At 43.8% G+C, this 21,006-nt stretch overlaps 1 long non-coding RNA gene and 1 pseudogene across 1 annotated transcript in view; one reads left to right on the top strand and one right to left on the bottom strand.

Annotated features, from left to right (window-relative positions):
* LOC132826940 (uncharacterized) overlaps positions 1-21,006 on the top strand; it is a 38,878-nt gene that overhangs the window by 3,274 nt on the left and 14,598 nt on the right. The window contains exons 2-4 of the long non-coding RNA XR_009645942.1: positions 7,670-7,726; positions 7,878-7,946; positions 9,799-9,900. This is a non-coding gene — a long non-coding RNA (uncharacterized LOC132826940). The remainder of the gene's footprint in view (positions 1-7,669; positions 7,727-7,877; positions 7,947-9,798; positions 9,901-21,006) is intronic.
* Positions 11,669-12,300, bottom strand: LOC132826939 (large ribosomal subunit protein uL1-like; annotated as a pseudogene).

The following is a 21,006-nucleotide window of genomic DNA, read 5'->3' as shown; positions in this document are numbered from 1 at the left end:
TCAGGGTTTCTAGCCTGGTTCAAATGAAGATCATCCCACAAACAGTTCTCTCTTTCTCCATTACTGGTGCCAATGGAATTGAAATTGGGACCCATTCCTCTGGCACCAATCTTTGTACCACACATTTACCTCTCTAATCTTAGTTAACTGACGCCAATTGACGTGGTTCAAGTACTAATCTTGTGGTTATTATCCTTGTGATTCTGGCCTTTTTCATTTTAGCCCTGAACTGCTTGTTATCCCTCAGCAGAACCCCTTTCCTGGTCCTATCAATGTCATTCATACCTGGGTGATCACAACAGGATCGTCCCCTCCCAATCTAAGTTCCTCTCCAGCTCAGAAGTGACAGTCTTAACCTTAGCACCAGTAGGCATCACTGACTTCAGAACTCTCTATCTTTGCAGTAGAGAACAGTATCTAATCACCCCATTTTGCTATCCCCGATTACTGCTACATTTCTCCAGTGTCGCTCCATTTGAATGGTGCTCACTAGCACAATATTTTGGTCTTGAAAATATTTAAAGATGCCAAGTCTTTTTGAGGAAGGGAATTCCAAAGTTTTGCAATTCTCTAAGAGAAGGAGAATCAAGCAGGGACTCAAGTGTTTTAGCTCCCTAATAATTTTCTGGGTTCTTAGCCAAATGCCTTTCATGATGTTGAGGTGCCAGTGTTGGACTGGGGTGGACAAAGTTAAAAATAGCACAACACTGGGTTATAGTCCAACAGGTTTATTTGAAAGTATAAGCTCTCGGGGCGCTGCTCCTTCGTCAGTAAAAGATAATAAAAGATCAAAGTGTCATACAACTGATGAGACGAATTGAACAAACCTAGATTGCTGCTAAGTCTTTAATCACTTAGAATGGGGATGCAGGTTTTGGTTCATTAATACATAAATCCCAGAACTTCTTTCAAGTCCTGAGATAACGGGTGGCATGATGGCACAGTGGTTAGCACTGCTGCCTCACAGCGCCAGAGACCCGGGTTCAATTCCCGCCTCAGGCAACTGTCTGTGTAGAATTTGCACATTCTCCCCGTGTCTGTGTGGGTTTCCTCCGGGCTGTCTGGTTTCCTCCCACAGTCCAAAAATGTGCAGGTCAGGTAAATTGGTGAAGGGATAAATATAGGGAAATGGGCCTGGAGGTTTGCACTTCGGAGGGTCGGTGTGGACTTGTTTCCGAAGGGCCTGTTTCCAGTCTGTAAGTAATCTAAATCTCATTGTCTGTTTCACTGAGTGAGTGAGATGTGTTTCTGTTATATGGGGACAGCTCAGTAGTTAGCACTGCAGCCTCACAGCACCAGGGACCGGGTTCGATTCCAGCCTCAGGCAACTATCTGTGGGGGTTTCCTCCAGGTGCTCCAGTTTCCTCCCATGATCCAAAGGTGTGCAGGTTAGGTGAACTGACCATGCTAAACTGCCCATAGAGTTCAGGAATGTGTAGGTTAGGTGCATTAGTCAGGGCTAACTGTAAAGGTTGAGGTGGGATACTCTTTGGAGGGTCAGTGTGGACTTGTTGGGTCAAATGACCTGTTTCCACAGTGTAGGGATTCTATGATAAGGCAGTGGTGAGCTACCTCCATCACGTGTTGCAGTCCAGTGTTGTTAGGAAGAGTTCTAGGACAGACAAAGAATAGCGATTATAATTTTAAATCAGGATGGTTGCTGAGTTAGACAAGATTACAAGTCCATTAGTATCAGGTACACAGTGAAATACTACTTGATTCTTTTTTTATTAGATTAGATTCCCTACAGTGTGGAAACAGACCTTTCAGCCCGACCAGTCCACACTGACCTCCAAAGAGTAACCCACCAGAACCATATCCCTCTGACTAATGCACCTAGCACTATGGGCAATTTAGCATGGCCAATTCACCTGACCTGCACATTGGATTGTGGGAGGAAACCAGAGCAATGTACAAACTCCACACATAAAGATGCCCAGACCCTGTTACTGTGAGGCAGCAGTGTTAACCACTGAGTCACCGTGCCATCCCACATTCTGAGATGCATAAAATGTGGCTGACTGATTTGAAATCTAATTTTCATATTTAAAGAATGACTACACTGATATGGATTCAGCATTGCTGAGGTTTCCTGAATGACTCTTTTTTTGAACCTCTCTCCTCACCCGAGGTGTGGTGACCTTCAGGCTAAAGCACCACTAGTCTTTAATCAGAGAGCAGGTAAAAACAATGACTGCAGATGCTGGAAACCAGATTCTGGATCAGTGGTGCTGGAAGAGCACAGCATCATCCAAGTTCAGGCAGCATCCAAAGAGCAGCAAAATCAACGTTTCAGGCAAAAGCCCTTCATCAGGAATAAAGGCAGAGAGCCTGAAGTGTGGAGAGATAAGCTAGAGGAGGGAGGGGTGGGGAGAAAGTAGCATAGACTACTTGATTCTTTCTTTATTAGATTAGATTCCCTACAGTGTGGAAACAGACCTTTCACAATAAGTGAGTGGGGGAGGTGGAAAAGGTGCTAGGCAGGTCGGACAAGTCCGGACAAGTCATGGGGACAGTGCTGAGCTGGAAGTTTGGAACTAGAATGAGGTGGGGGAAGGGGAAATGAGGAAACTGTTGAAGTCCACATTGATGCCCTGGGGTTGAAGTGTTCTGAGGTGGAAGATGAGGCGTTCTTCCTCCAGGTGTCTGGTGGTGAGGGAGTGGCGGTGAAGGAGGCCCAGGACCTCCATGACCTCGGCAGAGTGGGAGGGAGAGTTGAAATGTTGGGCCACAGGGCGGTGTGGTTGATTGGTGCGGGTGTCCCGGAGATGTTCCCTAAAGCGCTCTGCTAGGAGGCGTCCAGTCTCCCCAATGTAGAGGAGACCGCATCGGGAGCAACGGATACAATAAATGATATTAATGGATGTGCAGGTAAAACGTTGATGGATGTGGAAGGCTCCTTTAGGGCCTTGGATAGAGGTGAGGGAGGTGGTGTGGGCACAGGTTTTATAGTTCCTGCAGTGGCTGGGGAAAGTGCCAGGATGGGAGGGTGGGTTGTAGGGGGGCGTGGACCTGATCAGGTAGTCACGGAGGGAACGTTCTTTGAGGAAGGTGGAAAAGGGTGGGGAGGGAAATATATCCCTGTTGGTGGGGTCTTTTTGGAGGTGGCGGAAATGTTGGCGGATGATTTGGTTTATGCCAAGGTTGGTAGGGTGGAAGGTGAACACCGGGGCGTTCTGTCCTTGTTACGGTTGGAGGGGTGGGGTCTGAGGGCGGAGGTGCGGGATGTGGTTGAGATGCGTTGGAGGGCATCTTTAACCACGTGGGAAGGGAAATTGCGGTCTCTAAAGAAGGAGGCCATCTGGTGTGTTCTCTGGTCCTCCTGGGAGCAGATATAGTGGAGGCGGAGGAATTGGGAATACAGGATGGCATTTTTGCAAGAGGTAGGGTGGGAAGAGGTGTAATCCACGTAGCTGTGGGAGTCGGTGAGTTTGTAAAAAATGTCAGTGTCAAGTCGGTCGTCATTAATGGAGATGGAGAGGTCCAGGAAGGGGAGGGAGGTGTCAGAGATGGTGCAGGTAAATTTAAGGTCAGGGTTGAATGTGTTGGTGAAATTGATGAATTGCTCAAGGTCCTCGTGGGAGCATGAGGTGGAGTCAATGCAGTCATCAATGTAGCGATTTCCAGGAAGGGGAGGTTCTCCCTGCTTCAGGCTCTCTACCTTTATTCCTGATGAAGGGCTTTTGCCCGAAACGTTGATTTCGCTGCTCCTTGGATGCTGCCTGAACTGCTGTGCTCTTCCAACACTACTAATCCAGAATCTAATAAGAGAGCAGCTCATTGGTCTGGTGAGACTATATTGATTTTACCTTTATCTTTTACTCTGATCTCCATTTGTTTTTACATTAATGTACACTCATAGAATCCCCACAGTGTGGAAGCAGGCCATTCGGCCCATTGAGTCCACATCGCCATTCCGACAAGCATCCCACCCTCTCACCCTATCCCTGTAACCCTACATTTCCCATCCACCTCGCCTGCACATCCCTGAACATTACAGGCAATTTAGTATGCCCAATCCTCCTGACCTGCACATCTTTGGACTGTGGGAGGAAAACGGAGCACCCAGGGGAAACCTACACAGACACAGGGAGAATGTGCAAACTCCACACAGTCGCCTGAGGGTGGAATCAAACCTGGGTCTTGGCGCTGTGAGGCAGTAAGGCTAACCACTGAGCCGCCATGCTATTTTAGGTTTGGATACTTTCTAATGATTTTGGACAGGTACTTAAGTGTATCTTGGCATCAGCAAAATAGTAACCACATAGGACCCACTTTCAGGTGGACATTTTTGACAGTTGTCTGGAAAAGATCTCAGGTAAAAATATTGGAGTGAAGATACATGACAGCCTTCAGGGATTGTGCACCAGAAATCAAGCTGTGGATGTGAAAATGTGTTTCAACCATGGAATTGCCCAGATTTACCTGTCTAACTCAGCTTAAAGGAAAATGCAGATTTTTTACTATCAACGTTTATTGGAATCTAACTTATTTTTAATCAGTCACAAAAAGTAGACAGGTTGAATCGCTAACCTACAACTCTGCAATTTAAACGTCACCCCTTTCTTTAAATTCTTGTGCAGATGTAAACAATGCAAAGAGTTGGGACAAGACGCAAATATTAATTGCGGAGAAGGTTAAAAAATGTGAGAGCAGCACATTTCTGGCACCAGACTGGTCACCGATGTCAATGAATTGCTTTCCTTTAGCTCCTCCTGATTATTTGCAAAGTCGTGATTGCCCTGCTTTTTATTTACTGGTTATGGAGTTGTCCTTTCTGTGTCTGGGAAGGTGATTTCTTTTCACTTTCACAAAGAACATGGAGAAATAAATATAAAATAAAGGGTACTTTTCTAAAGGAGTAGGGATATCTGGGTGAATAAGAAATTGATGGTGGCAGAACAGGAGGGGGAAGCTGTTAATAAAGCATACAGTTTTCTTGACTTCATTAATAGGGCATTGAGTACAAGAGCAGGGAAATGATGACGAACTAAGTTAGAATGCTGGCTAGACCTCAGTCAGAGAATTGTGTACAGTTGTGGGTGTCACACCAGGGGAGGGTTATGAAAACATCGGAGAGACAGAGGGGAAGGTGTTTACAAGAATGGATCCAGGAGTGAGACTCTTCAGTTAGGAAGAAAGATTGGAGAAGTTGGGACTGTTCTCCTTGGAGAAAGGTGAAGGGGAGATTTGATAGGAATTTTCAAAATCACGAGGAGTCTGGGCAGAAAAGACAGGGAGAAACTATTCCTGTTTGTAAAAGGAGTCAGAGCCAGAGGGCAAAATTTTAAAGTGATTTGCAGAAGAGACAAACGTGAGGTGAGAAGTTACAGTACGGAATGCACTTCCTGGAAGTGTGGTGGAAATGAGTTTGATTGATGCGTTCAAGAGGACATTAGATAGCTATGTAAATGAAAATATTGTGCAGGGGTTTGGGGAGAAGGCAGGAGATTGTCATTAACTGAAACGCTGAGGCAGTGCAGCCACTTTGGGTGAAATGGTGACAGTCTGCATCGTAACAATTCTGTGATAAAATATGTTTTAGATTAGATTACTTACAGAGTGGAAACAGGCCCTTCAGCCCAACAAGTTCACACCGACCCGCAACCCACCCATATCCCTGCATTTACCCCTTACCTAACATTACGGGCAATTTAGCATGGCCAATTCACCTAACCTGCACATTTTTTGAGTGTGGGAGGAAACCGGAGCACCCGGAGGAAACCCACGCAGACACGGGGAGAACGTGCAAACTCCACACAGTCAGTCGCCTGAGGCGGGAATTGAATCCAGGTCTCTGGCGCTGTGAGGCAGCAGTGCTAACCACTGTGCCAACATACAGCCATCAAAACATGACGTGTTGTGACACACCTCCAGGGGTAGGTGGAACTTGAACCTGGCCCTTTGGTTCAGCGATAGGGGGCAACCACACTGTGCCACAAATTATACCCAGTGACAATCATGCAATAAATTAGATCATGTGAGGAAAAGAGCTTCTTCTTGTTCAGACTCACAAACAGGGTGGTAGACACAGTAGACAAGGGAATGGGAAGGGTGGCAGTAACCTTCTATCCATTACTATTATTTACTGATCTATGCTACTTAACTCTGTGATCTGCCTGTATTGCTCGCAAGACAAAGCTTTTCACTGTGCCTCAGTACACGTGACAATAAATTCAATTCATTAATACCACAGCTTTGTTGGGGGCATGCGAAGTCATGGATGGGGGCAGTATTTGATTACAAGGGGTCATGAATGGTGCACTGGGAAGGTGTGGGCAGTGACAGTGTGTGACAATTATAGAGGAGTGTCTGTTTTTAATTGCACACGGAAGCAAAGTCCCACAGCTCTGCTGTGAGCCTCTCACACAGGTCTAACTTTATAATTGATAGGTGTTGTGGCTGTCTTTGCACCTATCCAACATCAACTCCAACTGGTACCAGTCCTCCAAGTAATAAAAACGCAGCTTTTAGAGCCAATAATTCCTGAGGTATTCACACAAAGCTGGCAATTTCCCCAACTCCCACTACCTGCCTTGAGGATGAAAACCTGGCCTTCAATTCTCAGCAACTTGTACCTCCACGGGATCTCCGGGGTTAAGAAATTGTAAAGGATTGATCTGACTTGTAATTCCTCCCCAGTAAATATCTTGAAGGTATTTCTGCCTCTTGGTGTTTAATTTCAGAAATGTGGTTGGTAATTTTACTGTTTGTTCAGCTGAGGTTTCTCATTTATGAAATATGATCATTTAGCTATGCAAGATAATCCTGAAAGCAGCATTCCTGAATTAGGGAGAACTTTACTGAGAGAGTTGTACCCTTGGTGTATTCAACACATGATTGAATGGATCATTATAGCCATGGACAAAAGAGCCAATTTCTAACGGTGGTATCGTGGTACGTGACTAAAATTAAGACCACAAGGAATAAGAACAGGAGTAGACCATTCAGCACCTCAAGCCTGTTTCACCATTTGATAACACCATGGTTTGTCCAACATTCCTCATATCCACTTTCCTGCCCTTTCCCCTCAACCCTTGATTCCCTGACTGATCAAGAATCTGTCTATCTCAGTCTTAAATTTACAAAGGTCTCTATCCCCACTGTGACAAGGAGATCCAAAGACTCTCAACCCACTGAATGAAGAGATTCCTCCGCGTCTCCATCTTAAATTATTCTGATTCTATGCCCTCTGGTCCTAGACTCTCAGCTGAGAGGGGAAACTTCCTCTCAGCATTTACCCTGTCAAGCCCCTATAGAATCTCTCAAGTCTCAATGAGATCATCTCTCATTCTTCTAAACTCCAGTGAGTACAGTCCCAATCTGTTTAGCCTTTGCTGATAAGACAATCCCTCCATACCAGGGATCATCGTGAACCTTCCCTGAACTGCCTCCAATAAAATGATATCTTTCACTAAATAAGGACCAAAACTGCTCACAGTGCTCCAGATGACGTCTCACCAGCACCTTATGCAGTTGCATTTAGACTTACCGACTCTTATACTCTAATCCCCTTGAAATAAGGGCCAACAATCCATTAGCCTTCCTAATTACCTGTTGCCCCTGTTGGTTAGCTTTCTGTCTCTCATGCACAAGCTCCCCCAAGCCCCTTACTGTTGCAGCTTTTCTCCATGTAAATAAAACTCTGTCCTTTTGTTCTCCCTTCCAGAAAGAACTGAAAAATTGAAGTAAATGATTACCTTCTGATGTTCTCTGAGCCAAATGGGTAAGGTCCTTCCCAAGAAGAAACACATGAAATTGACTTGATGTTGTCAAGAAGACGTGATTAACAAGAAATAAAATTAGAACTCAAATGTCTTTTGAAATGAATGGCTCAGCTGTTAGATCAATGATAAATGTTTGAATCTCCTATTCAGGTTTTCTCCTCGAGTTTAAGCCCAGGAATGTTGGTATTACTCAAAGAGATTGTGAAACAATGCAGACAGGTGAGTATAACTGGCAGATATTTTATTATGTGATTTAAACCAGTATTGCTCCCTGTACTTTGAGACAGCAGTCTGGAATATCTCGAGCTGTGGGTGACTGCACATACCCTGTCCCTGAAGCTGCAATTTCCTTATTTTGAAGAAAGGCTGTTTTGCTCCTTATGTACTGTAACACTCCTTCCACACCAAGTGAGTTCACAGTACAGCTCTCCAGTGGGGTGAATACAACCTGTGGCATGGTGGCTCAGTGGTTAACACTTCTGCCTCACATCACCAGGGACCCGGGTTCAATTCCTACCTCAGGCAACTGTTTACATGTTCTCTTTGTGTCTGCAGGGATTTGCTCTGGTTTCCTCCCACAATCCAAAGATGTGCAGTCAGGTGAATTGGCCACGCTAAATTGCCCCTCGTGTTAGGTGCATTAGTCAGTGGTAAATATAGGGTAGGGGAATGGGTCTGGGTGGGTTTCTCTTCAGACGGACGGTGTGGACTTGTTGGGCCGAAGGGCCTGCTTCCATACTAATCTAGAAAATCTAATCTAAAACCTACCTCTTCATGTGTTCATTCTAGACTGTTGTCTTTGCTATGACTAATTTAAGAGTCATGATCTAAATTACTCTCATTACACCACACAAAAAATCAGGGGAAGATCTGTACAGATCCATTTTACTCCCAAAAATCAAAAGAATGCTGAATCAGGTTAGTATTACTCCCAGAAATAAGAGGGAGACTTAGACAGGTCAATATAGTAATTGTAACGGGGTCAGGCAAGTGGATGTTATAGAATGTGAGTTCCCTGATTGGGGCTGTTAACCTAGTCCAATCAGGGAGCTCTGCCTGATAGATACAGACAGGAAGGTCAGAAGTTCTGTTCACTCTGCAAGCTGTCAAGGACTTCCACATGCAAATAAAGGGTGACTTAGTGACAGGATACCGGCCCGTGTGGAGTTATTTCAGTCAGTACTGGCCGCCAGAAATCTGAAGAAGGCTTAGGCTGGTCAGTATTATTTGCAGAAAATGGAGGAAGACTTAGATGGGTCAGTATTCCTTCAGGAAATTAGAGGAGGTCCTGGACAGATGTCAGAGGGAGGCTGCTGCTGCTGTATATTCAGGTTTCCTCAATTAATCAAACCCCTTTCAAAAGTGGTGCTCAATGAAACTCTGCAACCATTGTTTTAATCTGAAATCATGAGAAATGCAGGGCTTTAGTGGGCTCATCCTAATACATTTGTGCAACAAATACCCATCAGTGACAAAGCATGCTGTCAGCATACTTAATATTTTGAGATTGACTCAAACACTTTTTCAGCAGCAAATAATCTGGCATTTTGTTGTCAAAACGAGTTGTGTTTGCTTTCATGGCATTTCAAGATTTGATTAGTGGTTCTAGAGTGCCAATGTAAACAGTCTCGAGAAATTCCTGGCCTGAACATTAGGACTTTTACAGTGTGTCGCTGTACAGGGGCTGTGTAGAACAGAGTCCTTAAAAATAGTGAGTGCTGAGAGCAGTCCAGTGTGAGTAGCGCCAAATTTCTTTTCCCAATTCAGTTTCATTCCAATGACTCACTGTGCGCTGTTTTATATCCTGAGCAACAGAGCCTTGCTAACTGCGGCATTGGCTGAATACTTGCAAGCTATTCATCTTAAACAAGGCTGCTGCTAGCTGCCATTGCTAACTTAACAGCTGGCTCCTTTTTTTAACACAATAAAAAGTAACAGTGAAATAACAGGAAAATCATTTTTGGAAAATCGATTTATTTAAACATTGAGTATTCTCTTGATATTTCAAGATTATTTTTCAATGCTTTTTCAAAACAGGGAAGTGTTTCAACTTTTTTTAACTTATTCACAGGATGGTACCAGCGAAGCCAATATTTATTGCCCATCCCTAATTGCCCAGAAGGCAGTTAAGAGTCAATCACATTGCTCTGGAGTCACATGCAGACCAGACCAGGTAAAAGTGGCTGATTTCTTCCCTAAAGGGAATTGGTGAACCAAATGAGTTTTCCTGATAATCAACAATGGATTCATGATCATCGCAAGACTCTTAATTCCAGATTTTTATTGAATTCAAGATCCACCATCTAGTCATAGCAGGATTTGAACCTGGGTCCCCAGAACATTACCTGGGCTCTGGATTAACAGGCCAGCCTTGGCCTTATTGAGTAGCTAATGTCGAAAGATATTATTTTAATTCATTCTCTCTCCAACAAAATTTTTATGTTAAAGAACTTTGCATCTAAAATCACCCTTCATAAAGGCTCCAGATATTTTTAACTAATCTACTCAGATGTCTTATGACATACTCTGCAGCAACATGTGATTTGACCCCAGGCCTTCTGGTTCAGAGAAAGGGATACTACCACCTTACCACAAGAGTCTTCACAATTATAGCTCCATCTCAGAGCTATTGAATCTGGAAGTGTGTTGCTGCTTCAAACAAAGAAGGAACTATATTTGCATGGTCAATCTTTTATTGACCTCAGGACATTGTGATGAATATTACAGTCAATGGAATGCTGTGCAAATGCAGTCATTTTGCAGTTTAGATAAATATAGCAGTTAATGTGCACATGGTAGGCTCCCACAAACAGCAATGAGAGAAATTACTGTACAGGTTGCTTTATATCTAAAAAACAGGACTAAAATGTTGGAAAAACTCAGGCTGATTGGCAGTATTTGTGGAGAGTGAAATGGAGTCAATGTTTCAGGTAGTGGCATCCTGTCAGAATGCAGTATTTCATATAACACATAGTGTGGAAACAGGACATTCGGCCCATTGAGTCCACACCGACCCTCAGAAGTGGATTCGACCCAGAGCCATCCCCCTACCCTATCCCTGCATTTCCTATGGCTAATCCACCCATCCTACACATTCCTGGACACTCTGGGCAATTTTGCATGGCCAATCCACCTGATCTGCACATCTTTGGACCGTTGGAGGAAACCAGAGAACCCGAAGGAAATGCACGCCGACATGGGGGAATGTGCAAACTCCATACCAACATGATTTGGAGGTGCCGGTGTTGGACTGGGGTGTACAAAGTTAAAAATCAGACTACACCAGGTCATAGTCCAACAGGTTTATTTGGAAGCACTAGCTTTTGGAGTGCTGCTCCTTCATCAGGTTGTTGTGACAACCACATGATGAAGGAACAGTGCTCTGAAAGCGAGTGCTTCCAGATAAACCTGTTGGACTATAGCCTGGTGTAGTCTGATTTTTAACTTTGTATGCACAGACAGTCATCCAAGGGTAGAATCGAACCTGGCCGATGTGAGGCAGCAGTGTTAACTACTGAGCCACTGTCCTGCCCTCAGGACACGTGTCAGATCATCTTTGTGCTTCCAATAGTGTCAGTGGATCGGTTAAACCCAGCTAAAAGAGCTAACAATTATTCTTCTATATGTTATGCAAGAAAACTTTCAAGTAGAGGTCGAGTATTTCTTTGTGTTGTTACGTTACCTCAGCGATGCTAGGTAGAATCAATAATTGACAATGAGCCTTATTCTGTACACAGTGTGACACATCAGATGCCATAACACAAAAACTAATCAAACAGTTCCTGTGAAATTCTAAGCTGAACAGCCACTTGCTGTCACTTTCAGAAGCATTGTCAATAAAGGACAGCTTTACATTTCAAATGTTAGCTGTTGTTTGTGATATGGAAGTGTATTACATTTCCTTGCTGTGCGATATTTTATTTTTAAAAATATACAATCACTCAGTAAAGGTGCTGAGACTTGCCCATACCCTTCTTACTGTATTGGGCACACACGCTCTGCCAGTTCCTCAGCAGTGAAACCAGGAAGTTGTTTGCCAAATGAATGTTGTGGACAAACCTCTCTTCAGTCATTTTAATGTGGCCCACATCAACAGCCAGGTACAACACCTTCTTCACCAGGAACGTGGTGGTTGCATTGACTTTATCTACTTTGGTTAGCATTGTTTCCAGTGTTCTTGGGAAGGAAAGGAATTTACAAGGCTTCTTCAGATATGGTCCCAGAATGTGAAGAACCTGCTTAATGAGGGATCCTGGGGGAAGGAAGGTATCAGACTTCTTTCCCCACTCCTTGACCATCTCCTTATTTTTGTCCAATTTCTTCATCAACGTCCATGCGAGGGAGATCAGCAGCCCTTGCTTCATTGCTGCCGGTCCCCAAGCAGGCACCTGGAGAGGTTTGGCTGAGGCACACTCTTTAATCTGACAGTTCCAGAGAGATGCTTGTCATTTTGAGGGTCATATTTCATCAGACTGATCTGCAGCTCCAGGAAATTGTGAGGATTCTATTGGGATCCTTGAAGGACGTTTTGGACAGCTTTGTGCAGGGTCTCACTAAATGCTTTGCTGCTCATTCTGTCAGTGACTCAGGATAAAACCTATCCCATGAGGAATAGATGGACACATGGACAGTTAAAGTTGCCCTGGTTACTTACCCTGTGTAAAACTGATGGAGATGTGTTCCATTTTTCATTTGCTCTAATGGACAGGGAATTATGACCGTTAGTGTGTGTGTGTGTGTGTGTGTGTGTCCATGTTTGTGTGTCCATGTGAGAGTGTGTTCATGTGTGTGCGTGTGTGTGTGTCCATCTGAGAGTGTGTGTCCGCGTGTGTGTGTTCTTGTATGCGTGTCTGTGTGTGTGTGTGTGTATGTGTAAGAGTGTGTCTGTGAGTTCATGTCCATTTGTGCGTGTGTCCGTGTGCGTGTGTGCATGTCCATGTATGTGTGTCTGTGTGTGCGTGTTTGTGTATGCATGGCCGTGTGTGTGTATGTGTGTGTGTGTGCGTGTGTGTGCATGTGTGTCCGTGTGCATATGTATCTGTGTGTGCTTGTCCATATGTGTGTGTGTGTGTCTGTGTACATGTGTGTCCATGTGTGCATTTCCATGTGTGTGTGTCCATGTGTGCGTGTGTGTGTGTGTGCATATCCATATCCGTGTGTGTCCGTGTCCATATGTGTGTGTATGTGTGTCTATGTGTGAGTGAGTGTCTGTGTATGCATGTCCATGTGTGTGAGTCCGTGTGCATGTGTCTGTGTATGCGTTCCATTTATGTGTGTGTGTGTGTGTGAGAATCTGTGTGTGTCCATGTGTGAATGTGTGTCCATGTGTGTGTGTCTGTGTGTGTGACCATGTGTGCATGTCCATGTGTGTGTGTGTCCATGTGTGAGTATATTCGTGTGTGCGTGTCTGTGTGTGTGCGTTCGTGTATGAGTGTCCGTGTGTGCATGTTAACGTGTGTGTGTGAGACCGTGTGTGCGTGTCCATGTATGTATCTGTGTATATGTGTGTCCATGTATGTGTGTGTGTGTGTGTGTATGTGTGACCCAAAGCTGGCTGCTTTTCTTATGGGATGGAGAGGGCTAGAAACGAATCTCAGGGCCCCACAAGGAAAACTGGAGTCTCTTATTCCCAAATACAGAACAAGGGAGATGGCTTCAGTCTATCTTCCCACCCAAAGGATGTCTGTGGGTGAGCTAAGCGTATGTTATAACTCCCCCTTACAACTTCTGAAGGTTCTTGTGATTGAGATCGTTGCCATATTGTACAAGGGCATATCAGGTTAAAAAATGTCAAGGGTGCCTGTTAGCATCAATTATTCTAGCCCTGCGCTTGACTGAATTAAATTACACAACTTGCTGCCAAAATGTGATCTCATGACTGCTATGTTTCCAAATCCAGGGGACTGCAGAATTACCACAAGGACATTCCTGGGCATTTTCTATAACTGTGTCAGGAAGCCGAGGCATAAATCTGCAGCTTTCACTGACGATCCAGCAGATGATCAGGAGAACTCATGGTGAACCTTCTGAAGACTTGGATAAGGGTGTAGTCATGGTGTAAATAATGATAGCATGAGAGTTTGGTGCTGAATTATCCTGCCATTTGGAAATAATAACAGGCAGCTGGAATCATAGAATCCCTATAGTGTGGAAACAGGCCCTTCGACTCAAAAGGTCCACACCGACTGTCTGAGGAGTAACCCACTCAGACCCATTCCCCTCGTCTATTAACCTATATTTACCCCTGACCAATGCACATGACCTATGCATCCCTGAACGTATGGGAAATTTAGCATGGCCAATTCACCTGACCTGCACATCTTTGGGCTGTGGGAGGAAAATAGAGCATCCAGAGGAAAACCCACACAGACAAGGGGAGAATGTGCAAACTCCACACAGACAGTCACCCAAGGCTGGAATCAAATCAGGGTTCCTGGTGCTGTGAGGCAGTGCTAACCACTGAGCCACCGTGCCACCCATAAACTAAGCTGGACATGAGGCCATGCAGAATTGAAATTTAAAGCCAAAAAACTTGAAGAATCATTACTTGGCTGAGGGAACTGTGGGGTCAAAAGGGAAATCCGCACCCAAGATGGAATAACCTCCCACAGGGCATTGTGGGTCTAGCTACTGCGCATGGACTTCAGTGGTTCAAGAAGGCAGCTCACCACCACCTTCTCAAGGGCAGGTAGGGATGGGCAATAAATACTGGCCCAGCCAATGAGACCCAAGACCCACAAGTGGAAAAAATAAAAGAGATGGCCTCCAGCTTGTTGGATAGTGGATCTTGGGATTTATTTGCATTAAATCAGAGAGTTGCATTGGGACATAGATCTGTTTACTGATTGGGTCTTCAGGGTAATCAATCAGGTGTAAGAGTGAGCCTGCCCCCATAGTACTGCCCCACATGTTGGCAGGATGAGTTGACTCTGTTTCTTTCTCTACAGGCCTGCTGAGTTTCTCCAGCGATTTCAGTTTTCCAGCATCCACAGTATTTTGCTTTTAGTATCATTGTTGCTGTCGCAGGATCGGATTAGCCTGCTGGGTTTGCATAAACATGAGCTTGCTTTTCTGTCAGTGGTTATTTTTGTAAGGACCACTAACCACTGGAAACCCAGAAAAACTGAGCAGAGCATGCCCATGGAAGCTTTATTCAACTTCTGAATTTGGTGTTGGTTGGCAGGAGGGTATCCTCTGGATGCCAAACACTTGTTTCAGGTGTTGATCGATGCTGGTGAATATTACACTGGGAAGTAAAAGAAAGAGAATTGACTTATGGATTTTATTAATGGGCATGATTCATACACAATGACTCAGTGGCTGTGGGACAGCTCGTTTTACAGTCACGAGGTGATTATTCACCCAGAAATTATAGCATCCCGACAGTGTGGAAGGAGCCCATTCAGCCCCTTGAGTCCACACTGACCCTCTGAAGAGTATTGCAACCAGACACACACCCCTCCCATATTCCTATAACCCTGCATTTCCCATGGCTAACCCACCTATCTTGCACATTCCTGGACACTATGGGGCAATTTAACATGGTCAATTCACCCAACCTGCATATCCTTGGACTGTGGGAGGAAACCAGAGCACCCAAGGAAACGCATACAGACACGGGGAAATTGTGCAAATTCCACACAGTCGCCCGAGGGTGGAATTGAACCCGGCTCCAGGCCTTGTGAGGCAGCAGTGCTAACCAGTTCTAATGGCTCACTCACCCTCTTTGTAAATGTTCTGGTTTTCCATTCTCAGCTAAAAGGCCATATCGTCATACTGCGTGATTAACACTTTTTGTTTACACGAATCCATATCAACTCAGCATTTTTAGTGCAGACTTCGTAACAAATGAAGTCTTTACCGACACTGAGAAAGTAAACAGATATTCATGTAAGAGATAAGCTGGATCTGTTGGAAGGTTAGAACTACACTCGATTATGTTTGGTGACGACAATAATACATCCTTGCAGAGGAGCCTTGGAGATTTGAGCTGTCGAGTTGATATTCTCCAGATATCACCTGTTCCAATAGATTCTGTAATAAAGAAGGAAATCTGTCTTAACTGCAAATTGAAAATGAAATGGATTCTTTCTGAAGACCTTGATTACAGGTGCTCCAAGTACCCTGAACAGTTCGAGGTCACTGGTTTTCCAATAGGGTAGAACCATCATACCTTTGGTTACCCCAATGCTAATTTTGTGACCAAAAGAAGCACATATGATCATTTTTAAATTAATCGATTTATTGCCAAAAAGGGTGGAAGGGAAAATTCTGGTGCGTGGTTCAACCTTTTGCAACATCCAATACACACAGTGGCTCAGCGGCTAGCACTGCTGTCTCACAGCACCACGGCTCAATTTCCGCCTCAAGGGTCTGTCTGTGTGGAGTTTGTACATTTTCCCCATGTCTGCGTGGGTTTCTTCTGGGTGCTCCCACAATCCAAAGATGTACAGGTCAGGCGAATTGCTAAATTGCCCATAGTGTTAGTTGTATTACTCAGGGGTAAATATAGAGTAGGGGAATGGGTCTGGGTGGGTTACTCTTTGGAGGGTCGGTGAGGACTTTTTGGGCCAAATGGTCTGTTTCCATACTGTAGGGAATCTAATCTAAGATTTACAGCCTTTTTCAATAGCATTGCAAAAGTAATAATAAGATTTAACATTGTCAAAACGATGAGCACAATTTTGAGACAATGCGAGTTGTCTTAGCACACTGTGCTTGGTTATTCCCCAGGAATGACTGAATGATGATAGTAGTCCTTAGCTTCACATACCGTCCATGTTCCATTTGGTTAATCTGAACAGGGAGCAGCCAAAACAGTGTAACAGTGAGCGGAGGGCACAGCCTAAACTCGAGACAACAAAATTCAAAACCAAACTTCACAAACAATGGGAAGTGAGTCAGTGACCATTCAATGAAACTCAATCCCTAAGGAGTCAGCAACGAATTTGCTATTGATTCACTCTGATGCGAATTAGGTCACCGTCTTTTAAAGATTGCACTTTGGGATGGAATAAATGAGTGTTCTGCAACATGATGTGGCAATGGCAAGTGCTCCAGAAGCTCCCAAAGTTCTCCAGCACTGGACTTTTCCTCACCTTGCGTTTAGACCTTTGATAAACACATTGGTGCACTTGGGTCACTGGGATTAATCAACAACTCTGCCATTGTTGCATCACGTGACTACCAAAGTGGTAAAATTAAGATGGACATTATATTTTCTCCTGATGAAGGACTTTTGCCTGAAATGTTGATACTTCTGCTGTGCTTTTCCAGCCCCACACACTCAATTCCAATCTCCAGCATCTGCAGTCCTCACTTTCGCCCATTAGATTTTCTCAATCAATACTTTGTTGGTTCCTATAGATGCTAAAAACATAAAGGTCAGTTTGGTATTTTTTTACTGAAACTGAGCAGTTTCAGAGATGAACATGAGGGTACCCCCCTCCATTGACCCATTGTGGTGTTGGAGACCAGAGTGGCCCAAATAAGGTATGGCTTATTTTTAGTCACTCCTGGGGTATGGGTGCTGCTGGTTGGCTAACATTTATTGCCCACCCCTTGTATGGGCATGTTTGGTCACTATGCTTTTCAGGAGAAAATGAGGACTGCAGATACTGGAGGTCAGAGTCAAGAAATATGGTGCTGGAAAAGCACAGCAGGTCAGGCAGCATCTGAGGAGCGGGAGAGTCAACGCTTCAGGCATATGTCCTTCATCATGACGATGCTGTTCACTAAACTGCAGCTCATAGTGAAGGTTAATGCAAACTTACTCTTAAGGAGCAGCAAAGTACAAGCCCTGCTCAGTCTAGTGTGGGACAGGAGTATCTAGATGTGCCCTTGCAATGCCAAGGCATGCAAGGTGATGGATGAAATGCTGGAAAATGGAATTAGAGGAGATAGGAACAGATATAATGGGTTAAAGTACCTTTTTCTGTGTTGTTGACCTCTACATCTATGCTCTATGAATGACTTCCTGATCTAAGAAGTGTTTTTGGTTAACACGATATAGTTTATTGCATGTTAGTAATTAGTTACAGGTTACATCGATATGATAGACAGCGTTACAGAGAGGTCGAGATGTTAGATCACACTCCTTCGAGATCTGCAGCCATTCTGTCCAGTGGGTGCTGTTTAAGGCATTCCTCAGTATTAACCCTTGCAGACCCAAATGCAACACAGCAGAGATCTCTGTTGTGCCCCTGGCCAATAGTCATTCCGCAACCAGTATCTGTAAAGCAAATCCTTTGGTCATTTATCTTGTTACTAACTTGTGGGAACTCACTGTATGAAAAATGGCTGCTGCATTTCCAAAGTTACATCAGCAACTGTTCTTCATAAGTAGTTTGCTGGCTGTGAAGCACATTGGGGTGAATAAGGGGTTCCCAGAGGAAGTGGTAGAGGCATCACAATTTAAACATTTAAAAGGCATTTGGACAGATACGTGAATAGGAAAGGTTCAGGGGGATATGGGCCAAATGCAGGCAAATGGGGCTAGTTTTGTTAAGGAAACTGGTTGGCATGGACGAGTTGGGCCGCAGTGCCTCTTTCAGTGTTATATGCCTCGATGACTCTAAGGGCTAGAATTTGGTAGAGGTGGCAGTTTCCTGAACTCAGGCCTAAGAAGCAAAGGTAATCCTGTTTCAGTCTGGTGATTGGTGCCACTGAGGGCAATGTTGAAGCTGCGGGAGTGGCCATTGGCACCTGCTGTTGACAAAATGGCATGGAAATGGAAAGGCATTGGGCACATTACCTGATGTTTGCCCTTGCCAACTGTTCCATCTCCAAATCTCTTCCCAGATGTTTACAGAATCATATAGCCATACAGCACAGCAACAGACCCTTTGTTCCAACTCGTCCGGTTTCCCAAACTAACCTAGTCCCATTTGCCCGCACTTGGCCACATCCCTGTCTAAATGTCTTTGGAATGTTGTAACTGTACCTGCATCTACCACTTCCTCAGGCAGTTCATTTCATGTATGCGTTACCCTCTGCACGAAAATGCGCCCCTCAGACCCCTTTGAAATCTTTCCCCTCCCACTTTAAACCTATTCCCTTGGGTTTTGGACTCCCCTACCTTGGGGAAAAAGACCATTGTTATTCACCTTACCTATGTCCCTCGTGATCTCATAAACCTCTGTCAAGGATTTTATAGCAAAGCATTTAGAAAGTAGTGTCAGGACCAAACAGAGTCAGCATGGATAGATGAAGGGGAAATCATGCTTGACACAAATCAATTGGAATTCAATGAAGATGTAACTAGTAGAGGTGATTGGGGGAGCCATTCGATGTGGTATATGTGGACTTTCAGAAAGCATTTCATGAAGTCCTGCATAATAGATTATTGTGCAAGATTAAAGATTATAGGTTTGGGGATTATAGGTTTGTTTCTGCTGGAGTTCAGACGGATAAGGAGGGGTGGCATAGAGATTTATAGAATTCTAACAGGACTACACAGGGTAGATGTAGGGAGAATGTTCCCAATGGTGGGTCTGGTCATTGTCTGAGGATTTGAGGTGGACCATTTAGGTTGGAGATGGTGAGACATTTCTTCATTTAAAGAGCGGGGAGCCCGTGGAATTCATTACCACAGGAAGTAGTTGATGCCAAAACATTGAATATATTCACGAGGCAGCTAGATACAGCACTTAGGGTGACCGAGATCAAAGGTTATGAGGAGAAAGCAGGGTTAGGCTATCAAGATTCCATCGCACTCTTAGATAAGCTTCATCACTTTCCATTACACCACCAACTTTAGTATCATCTGCACAACTACTAACCATGCTTCCTATATTTTCATCCAAATCTACTGTCTTCAGCAAGAAGGTTGTGGTGAATTAATATTATTTTTTCACAATAACTGTTGGTCTTTAATCACTTCAGCTTTTCGGTTTAGAAAAATCTTTGAAGGATTTGTAAATCTTGCAAATTCCATCATTCAATTTGGAAGCTGTAACACTCCTCATGAGCAAGGCAGCATTTGTGCAAAAGTCTTAACAGCTGTTACACATAGTCTTCTCACTATCATCCCAAGAGCAATACTAACATGTATTAATAAGGTGCCTCTCTCATGTCAGATATCTTGAAGTATTTGCTCCTGGCTTGTACCAGCTATCTGCACTGTTTATATGCCCCTCAAAGATAGTGAAACCCGAGAATGGAGATCTTCATAATTAATCTGAGTCTGTTTTTTCAAATAATCTCATTGTCACAAATTGTGTTAATTCAGTCACCCTTCATCTAAAACACCACTTTCAAGTTGTCAAACCTTTAAAAATTACATTTTGGCTGACAATAAAACTTTAAAATGTGAATGATTATCTTGATGCCCATACCATTTATATGAATGACATATTTTGAACAGGTCTGCTATTAATTTAACAGCAAAATTCAACATAGATTTTAAAAGAAGTATTTTAGACACCATTTTCTTTGAAAATTATGTCATGGGCTAATTCTTTTTAATTATTTTGAGTTTGTGAGCTTGTTTCTTATGATTATCATGAACAGGGACACTTGGTCATGCAGCTAAGGAAAGAAAGATTTGCATTTATATAGTGACTTTCACAACTTCAGGCCTCCTTTAAAGCCAATTGAGGGTTTTTTTGAAATTTTGAAATACAGTCACAATTGTAAAGTAAGAAATACATAAACCAAGTTACCTCACAACAAGGTCTGACAAACACAAAATAAACAGAAAATCACCTGTTTTAGATAATGGGCTAGGGATAGACACTGGCCAGGACTATTCACTGATTTCAAAAGGGTCTCACAGGATAATTTGCATCTTTGGTTTTAGATCTCTCAAAAAAATGGCAGCTCCAACTGTGTAGCACTCCATCAGTATTGCACTTCTTATACATGTTGAAGGCTAATCTGTGAAATGGGCACTTCCCATGCCTTGGCAGACATCTTTCTCAAAAGGCGACCATTGATGAGGAGACCCAATAACTAGACTATTTCAGCCTTCTACAAACTATGGTCGTGAGTGTTTGAAAATAAAGATCCCCACAACACACCTGAAGTCTTGGTGTACAGATTAATTGTTGTCATCACATTCCTGTACTGCAGCAAGATCTCAATTGTGTTTGAGTGACACAGATAAAACAGACAGAAATTCCACCAGCCTCTGCTTCGGCCTCCAGGATCATTGGGAGATTCACTGAACACAGGATGATGTCCTTCTTAATGCCACCTCCTCAAACATTCAGGTAAAATGCCCATAAAGCCACTTTGTTGGACTGAATACCATCTTCAGATAGCCAAAGATGTTCTCCCC

The sequence above is a fragment of the Hemiscyllium ocellatum genome, chromosome 23 (assembly GCF_020745735.1).
Source record: "Hemiscyllium ocellatum isolate sHemOce1 chromosome 23, sHemOce1.pat.X.cur, whole genome shotgun sequence".
In the NCBI taxonomy this organism is placed as follows: Eukaryota; Metazoa; Chordata; class Chondrichthyes; order Orectolobiformes; family Hemiscylliidae; genus Hemiscyllium; species Hemiscyllium ocellatum.
This window is presented reverse-complemented; position numbering and strand designations above follow the sequence as displayed.